The 8991-nt window shown below is 45.2% G+C and overlaps 1 long non-coding RNA gene across 1 annotated transcript; it reads right to left on the bottom strand.

Annotated features, from left to right (window-relative positions):
• Positions 1 to 7437: 7437 nt before the first annotated feature.
• LOC138357330 (uncharacterized) lies at positions 7438 to 8520 on the bottom strand. The gene is made up of 2 exons (XR_011224929.1): positions 8343 to 8520; positions 7438 to 8133 (listed from the first exon to the last, which is right to left on the bottom strand). It is a non-coding gene; the product is annotated as an uncharacterized lncRNA (long non-coding RNA).
• Positions 8521 to 8991: the final 471 nt, after the last annotated feature.

Below are 8991 nucleotides of genomic sequence, written 5' to 3'. Positions count from 1 at the left end.
GTGTTGTTTACTAGGATTTCTCTGGCGATGGTTTGGTTATGGGAAGAGATTATATGTTCCTTAATGGAGCCCTGTTGCTTATGCATCGTTAAACGCCTAGAAAGAGATGTTGTTGTCTTGCCTATATACTGGGTTTTTTGGAGCTTACAGTCCCCAAGTGGGCATTTGAAGGCATAGACGACGTTAGTCTCTTTTAAAGCGTTCTGTTTTGTGTCTGGAGAGTTTCTCATGAGTAGGCTGGCCGTTTTTCTGGTTTTATAGTAAATCGTCAGTTGTATCCTCTGATTTTTGTCTGTAGGGATAACGTTTCTATTAACAATATCTTTCAGGACCCTTTCCTCCGTTTTATGAGCTGTGGAAAAGAAGTTCCTGTAAAATAGTCTAATAGGGGGTATAGGTGTTGTGTTAGTTGTCTCTTCAGAGGTTGCATGGCTTTTCACTTTCCTTCTTATGATGTCTTCGATGAAACCATTGGAGAAGCCGTTATTGACTAGGACCTGCCTTACCCTACAGAGTTCTTCGTCGACTTGCTTCCATTCTGAGCTGTGGCTGAGAGCACGGTCGACGTATGCGTTAACAACACTCCTCTTGTACCTGTCAGGGCAGTCGCTGTTGGCATTTAGGCACATTCCTATGTTTGTTTCCTTAGTGTAGACTGCAGTGTGGAAACCTCCGCCCTTTTCCATGACTGTTACATCTAGAAAAGGCAGCTTCCCATCCTTTTCCGTCTCGTAAGTGAAACGCAGCACGGAACTCTGCTCAAATGCCTCCTTCAGCTCCTGCAGATGTCTGACATCAGGTACCTGTGTAAAAATGTCGTCAACATACCTGCAGTATATGGCCGGTTTCAAGTTCATGTCGACTAAGACTTTTTGCTCGATGGTACCCATGTAGAAGTTTGCAAACAGGACACCTAGGGGAGAACCCATGGCGACCCCATCTACTTGCTTATACATGTGCCCATCCGGCTTCTCCAATGGTTTCATCGAAGACATCATAAGAAGGAAAGTGAAAAGCCATGCAACCTCTGAAGAGACAACTAACACAACACCTATACCCCCTATTAGACTATTTTACAGGAACTTCTTTTCCACAGCTCATAAAATGGAGGAAAGGGTCCTGAAAGATATTGTTAATAGAAACGTTATCCCTACAGACAAAAATCAGAGGATACAACTGACGATTTACTATAAAACCAGAAAAACGGCCAGCCTACTCATGAGAAACTCTCCAGACACAAAACAGAACGCTTTAAAAGAGACTAACGTCGTCTATGCCTTCAAATGCCCACTTGGGGACTGTAAGCTCCAAAAAACCCAGTATATAGGCAAGACAACAACATCTCTTTCTAGGCGTTTAACGATGCATAAGCAACAGGGCTCCATTAAGGAACATATAATCTCTTCCCATAACCAAACCATCGCCAGAGAAATCCTAGTAAACAACACAGAAATCATCGATAGATACAGCGATAGCAGGCGGCTTGACGTTTGCGAGGCACTACACATCAAGAAGTCAACACCAGCAATCAACAGCCAATTATTGCACAACTATATTCTACCCACCTCAAGACTCCGCTCCAATATAGAAGCATCAAGAAATATGGACCAATAGGCTTTCTACAAACACTTCTATTCAATACCCATTGTTTCTGTTCTGTCTTGTGTTGATACTTTTAATACCCTATTAATATCCCCTCTTGTTCTGTCTTGTGTTAATGCCACATCACCCCTCCCACCTCACTCAAATGTGGATATAAAATCAGAGATACGCAAGTTCTAATCAGTTGTGTATTTGTGAAGTCTTTGAAAATGTAATAAGTTTTACGAAACGCGCCCGTGTCGCGTCAGACTAGAAATAAAAATGAATTTTGGAGAAGTGATTTTTGATTTACCTCCAACAGTGAAGCGTAATGTACGAAAGATTGAGAAAATTCGTGTTAGAATTATTAATCTTACTTTTTCGGTCATATTTAATAATATATATATATATATATATATATATATATATATATATATATATATATGTCGTACCTAATAGCCAGAACGTACTTATCAGCCTACTATTCAAGGCCCGATTTGCCTAATAAGCCAAGTTTTCATGAATTAATGTTTTTTCGACTACCTAACCTACCTAACCTAACCTAACCTAACTTTTTCTGCTACCTAACCGAACCTAACCTATGAAGATAGGTTAGGTTAGGTTAGGTAGGGTTGGTTAGGTTCGGTCATATATCTACGTTAATTTTAACTCCATTAAAATAAAATTGACCTCATACATAATGAAATGGGTAGCTTTATCATTTCGTAAGAAAAAAACTAGAGAAAACATATTAATTCATGAAAACTTGGCTTATTAGGCAAATCGGGCCTTGCATTGTAGGCTGATAAGTGCGTTCTGGCTACTAGGTACGACATATATATATATATATATATATATATATATAGGGGGGTACCACCACTGGTGCAATTATAGGGACCCACAGCCTCAGAGAAGGGAACACAGAGCACTCAGGGAAAAACTTGACATTTAACTCTGAATACGAAAGAGTGTTCACTTCTCCTACCACCCCCCTTTTTTTTTTATTATGATGTACGCTTTATTATGCAAGGTTATACAGTTACATATCTGATTTTATACAAAAAATGAACATTAAGAGGACACAAGAAAAAGTTCGCTTCCTAGAGGCTGTAGATTTCCTCGAACTCCTCCGACGCCGGGCAGGAACCGAGGATGCAGTGGGCATTTCCCCTCTGGATCGCGACACTGAGGCGCTGAAAGAGAAAACTTGCTGCTCTAGGGTCTCTTGTGGTGTCAATGAGCTTGGAACCAAGATCCTTAAGAAACCTTCTTGCACTCTCACCCCATGGGCCTAGGGTCTCAGACCCTATTGGAACGAAATTGTACCTTTGATCTAATTGCCTGTACTTGACTGACTTTTGTTTTTCTCTGTGTGTCGCTGCGGCTCCTGCCGTGCCGGCAGAGAGGGTGATGTATGTCGTTGCCAGGGTGGATACGCAAGTATAGTCCCATGCTAACTGCCTGCCACCCTTCCACGGACGCAGTGTGATTCCGTCTGGTCGGCCGGCAAAGCTAACAGAGTCATGGTTCAGTAGATTGCGGGGCTCTCTCTCCGCTGGACACTGAGCAGAGGCAAGGCTTCTTTTAATGATGTCGTTGACTTCGTCGTGTCTAGTGTGCCAACCACCCGATTTTCCACAGTGCAGGCCATGCAATCCATATTCGTCAGCATCTGCCTCGCCGCAAATACACCTGTGAACAGTGTGGATAGGGGCAGCAAGGCGGAGAGCGACTGCAATACGGAGCTCCTGCGGATCAAGACGTGTGCCTGTCGCAGACATAGGGACTGCCAGAAGGAAGTCCCCTGCATGGGGAGCCTGCACAGCTGTGAGGCGTGCACGATCACTGGGGGTTGTTGCTGCCTCCAGCAAAGCTGTGGCTTCTTTGTCTACAATGGGGCTGTCCCAACTGGATTGTTTCTTGGCTTTCGGCATGGCTGGTCTGAGTGCTGGGTCTGTCATGGCACCCCATTTCGTGTCGCATTCCGTGTAGTGGGGGTCCTGTATCCCCGCTACATCCCTCAGGGTGTCAGGTAGAATTTCCTTAACCAGGTCATCTGATGCTGAGGAGGAAGACAGGAAGGCTGGGACAGCAATTTGGGTGGCGGTGCGGACACCCAAGCCACCGAGCCTGACAGGAAGAGTGGCTTGTTTCCACTGGCATTCGTTGAGGGAGAGGTTAACAACTTTTTCCAGCATGGTCTTCAGTAGGAGGTCATACTCGTCAAGCTTTGGGTTGTTGTAAGATGGGGCGCACCTCAGAAAGTAGGTTAGCCTCGGAAGGGATAGGCATTTGGTGAGGAGATAAAAAGCATCGTGGGCATCGATGTCACCTATTCTGTCTTCCATCCTCCTAAGGTCTGCGATTTTCTTGTCGAGGATCTCCTCAATGGCGTTAGACCCGAGGGGAGCTCCAAGGAGGGTGCTGTTCTCGGCCCTAATGACATGGGCTCCAGGCAAGGCAGACCTTATTCTAGCTACGATGTCTGGGTTGGAGGAGACTACTTCACACTTGGAAGGATTCAGGACGAGACCCAGGCTTACTTCTTGCTCCCTTATTTTCCTGATATCTGACAAGAGGTGGTCTACGGTGCCAGCTATAGTGCCATCATCCAAAAACCAGATGTTGAACTCGCTGGACAAGCTTTCGGTGATTTCTTTTAAGACTAAGCAGAAAAGAAGGGGAGCAAGAGGATCACCTTGCTGAACACCTTCACATGATCTGATTTCATGTTCACCAAAGAGCAGTTTTGACTCGCCACTGTAGCACGATAGTATGAACGGGTAGAGGGGCCGGAAATGGCGATGTACGGCACAAAGTACTGCATCTCTTCTTACCATGTTGAAGGCATTCTTAAAGTCCAGTTTGAGCAGGGCCTTTTCATCAGAAATGTTTGTGATGTATGCTCGTGCTGCACGGGCAGCCGCTTCACAGCCTTGGGGGATTCCAAATCCTAGCTGGATTGGTTTCAGCAATTCAGCCGCTTGCTGGCTGACTACCCTCGTAGCAGCCTTGGCAATCAGGCGTCGGAGAGTGTTGCCAACAGCGATTGGCCTGATTCCTTCGTCCTTCTTTTTGAGAGCACAGAGGGAGGCACCAAAAAAGAGAGGCCTGATGACCTCAGGTATCTCACCAGCCAGGCACATGTTGACGAACCTTGTGAGTTCCATAAGAAGATCTTGTGCAGCATCACCAACCGCAGGATTTAACATTTGCTTGATATGTTGAGGTTTTAACCCTGTAAAGCCACCTGCTGACCCAGGTGGAAAAGAAAGGGCTGCTTTGTAGACCTCAGATTCACCAACGGTTAATGGGTCTGAAATGGTGTCGGCTGATGGCAGAACGATGTTGTGGCCTTGAGGGGCTCTGGGTGGGTGCTTGCTTTGCAGGGCCCGTGCTGTGGCTGAGTTTCGAGGAGCAATTTTCTCGTCACTGGTGAGGACTCTAATAGCACTTGCGGTATTTCCCTCTTCAATTTTCTTGGTGATTTGTGCTCTGATTTTGTACGTTTCCGGTATGTTGTTGTTACCATTTCTGCGGTGGGTGTGTTTTGCTCGGAGAGGCAGGCGAACTAGGTTGTCCCCCCTTGGGTATTCATTTATCGCCCTCAGGACCGAGGATGCAGGTGATTTGTCCCTCCTTGGAGGGACGGTGAGGCATACATTGCCAAACAGAAGGACATTATGCCACGCTTGAATGTTTTCCGGTGCATCATTGACCCTTTTCAGAAGATTACAGAGTTTGGCTGCTGCATTTGGGCGGGCTGCTTTTGGGATGTGTGGTAATGTTCTAGCAGACGTCGCTATGATCGCTTGGGTGAGGTTCTCAGATGAGATTAGGTTAATGGGAGTCTCTTCCCTAACTGTTAATGGCAGCTGGCCATTGCTTCCCTTCGGAAGCTGGTGGGAACCACTGCATCTTTCCTCGTTGAAGGTGTGAAAGCGGATAACACCACCGTTGGAGTTTATGGCGGTGTTTTTGTTGCATACTCGGCAAAAAACTCTTTTAGGAGCAGTTGTTGGCACCTCAAGGCTTGTGGAGTCCTGCCCGACCGCTGGGACCCCTTCCATTTCAACTCGGTTGGCAGAGTTAAACTGTGCATTATTCTATAGAGGGGAGCAAACACACTGGGTCATGGCCAAGCAACTGGGTGTGGAGCCAACAACTGGGTGTGGAGCCAGCAACTGGGTGTGGAGGCATCAACTGGGTGTGGAGCCAGCAACTGGGTGTGGAGGCATCAACTGGGTGTGGAGCCAGCAACTGGGTGTGGAGCCAGCAACTGGGTGTGGAGGCATCAACTGGGTGTGGAGCCAGCAACTGGGTGTGGAGGCATCAACTGGGTGTGGAGCCAGCAACTGGGTGTGGAGCCAGCAACTGGGTGTGGAGGCCGCGGCTGGGTGTGGAGGCATCAACTGGGTGTGGAGGCATCAGCTGGGTGTGGCGGCATCAGCTGGGTGTGGAGGCCGCGGCTGGGTGTGGAGGCATCAGCTGGGTGTGGAGGCCGCGGCTGGGTGTGGAGGCCGCGGCTGGGTGTGGAGGCCGGTGGGGCGAGGGTCAGCTCAGGTAGTGAGGTGCAGGGTGGGGGGGGGATGGGGTCGGTTTGGGGGGGGGGAGGCGTGGTATCGAGTGGGCTATACACATGACACACAATATACATTCATATATATGTACACCAGGGTATGTATGACACTGAGAATATGGGGTTGGCACTTTGTTATATGTATGACACTATAAACTGGGTTTGACACTTTGTAGTGTGTATGGCACTGAGTATCGGAGTTGGCACTTTGAGATGTATATTTCACAATGGCACTATATATACATGGTATTCACTTTGTATGTCGGGGCCGCAAAGTATACACCAAACAGACAGAAATTGTTCACTATCATTCACTGAGCCCACGAGGGAGGTGGTGGGGTGGTGTGGTGGTGAGGGCAGTTTGAAATGCGGCCACTACCAGCCTCCTCCGCCTGACTGGTGAGCGGGTGTTCCTAGTGACGCCTTACTCTAAGGTTCACTTTCCCTCACGCGCCTCCCTCCGCCCCCGCCCTTCCCCATCCCGCCCCGGCCGTTAAGGTGGTAGGCCTCCCTCACTGGCACTGTTGCTGGTGTGTTCAAGCTTGACAAACAGGAGAAAATTGTAAAATACCGTTGACTGGGACGATGGAGGGACTTCAAACGCTGAAGATGTCTTGTAATGATGTTCACATATGTCCTGACCAACGCCCCACCTGCTTGACCTCACTGTTTTGTGATAAAGTATGAAGGTAGCCCGGAGCTCCACGGTGCGTCCGGTCTCCACGATGCCCCGAGGAGGGGTATGTATATATATATATATATATATATATATATATATATATATATATGTATATATATATATATATATATATATATATATTACACATATATATATATATATATATATATATATATATATATATATATATATATATATATATATATATATATATATATATTCCCTCCCTACGGAAGAGGATCGTATGCTCTCGTTCTCCAAGAAATCTAAAACAAAAAGAATATATTACCAGCATAACATTTATACTACTAGCCTTATCTTCCCATTAATATATTACTGTTATTTCCATCACACATCATAGCATGATTTAGCATGGCACGGGAACATACCACGAATTATTGCCAGGGCGTGACCTAGAATCCCAGCTGTAGCTTGGGCGGCTATTGTGGAAGGAGTCGGAACCTATACCCAACTCCACGGGTAAATATACACGTTCAAGTGGTTAGTAGTGCCTCATTACTGCACATTCTCCACACCCACATCTTCATTAATAATAATAATAATAATAATAATAATAAAGGATAATATAAAGATTCAGCTTTTTATATTTGTTTATTATTAATAAATGATAGGGAGTAGTAGATGTAACACATCTCCACGACATATTGGACACCTTGTGATGCAATCCGAGCATATCACCATATGTCAGTAGGGAATGAGATCTGTGTTTATTTCTTTGGAAGAAACACACTTTATATTTAAATCTACCAACGCCAGGCAATTAGTTCTCTTCTTCTCCCACACTCTCATCAACCTCCGCGACTGTAGGAATAAGACGAGATGAGATAACCCCCTGATTCACTAATAGTTCTAAGCGGGATTCATCTACTACATCGGGGAGGGGGAGATTCACCTTCATCTAGTCAGTCTAGAAACTACATCACCAGCTCTGCACAGTTAGTTTCTGCAATGAGCGGTAATAAGTCCTTTGAGAACTTTAGATATTTGCTTAGCCCTGCTTTCATAGTAGTGAGTGGGAAGCTCATTGTATTAAACATCGCATTGAAATATCCAAGTCCTTACATGAGGGTAATAATCAAAGTGTCATCTACGGGCTTCGTTACCCGAGGAGGGGAAAAGGGGACCGCTCTCTTAATGAAAGTGCGGTCTTTCATAAGAATGTGGATGATACACTGGAGGTAATATCGTGCGTAGAGTGACCAGGGATCATCTGAGGGTTCAAAGTTTGCAATATCTCCAGAACAGTAAAAACAGTGGACATGATCTCCGACTCCTAAAGAAAAAAGAAAAAAGTAAATAAATAAATAAATAAATAAATGAGCGTGTGTCACGAAGGCGGATCAGAGCAGCATAACTCTGACTCCTCTCCTCAATCTCCACACATCGTAATGCTATCACATTAATTTAAGAGTAGGTATAATAATAATGATAATAATAATAATAATAATAATAATAATAATAATAAAATGTTCCATTACTCACCACATGACAAAAAGCCAGCACGGTTCAGTTCTGAAGGTGAGTGTTCCAGTTTATCATGCCAGACGATTCCAAGTGATGACAAGCGAGCCTTATACCCAACCATCTCTTGATAGACCAGTAGTGAAAATGGTAGAATTCCAAAGTTTTCATCAGCCCATTCTACAGAACCTATAATTATCTGCAGTGAATAATATTGATATTAATAATAATAATAATAATAATAATATGCTCACCCATCCTGTAAACATAACATGAAAAAAACAGCTATGGTGGAAAACAGTCATAAAATGGTAGTCCTATTAACAAGCTATTCACAGACACAAATGAGTATACACACTTTTCACTAGAGTTAATCTCAGAGTCAGAGTCTGAGAGATCGCACGATGACTACTTACGGCTGTTAACTACTCTACTCCCACTTTCAAGTTGTAGGATGGAATAAGTGAAATCCATTCCATAGGTGAAGGCGATGCCAGTCACTTCAGTGCTGACGTTCTCAGTCCGTCTACCACCGATGAAGGGACAGTGTGGTGACTCAGTCTCATGACGGCTGTGTGGGGGTGTCCTCCTGCACCCACCACCCTATTAGGCCATAACAAAAGGGGCAGACACAAAAGTCGACGGATTTCATGCAATAAAATCCGTCGCT

The sequence above is a fragment of the Procambarus clarkii genome, chromosome 77 (genome assembly GCF_040958095.1).
Source record: "Procambarus clarkii isolate CNS0578487 chromosome 77, FALCON_Pclarkii_2.0, whole genome shotgun sequence".
In the NCBI taxonomy this organism is placed as follows: Eukaryota; Metazoa; Arthropoda; class Malacostraca; order Decapoda; family Cambaridae; genus Procambarus; species Procambarus clarkii.
Note: the sequence above shows the minus strand (reverse complement) of the source record. Positions and strands in the feature narration are given on the sequence as shown.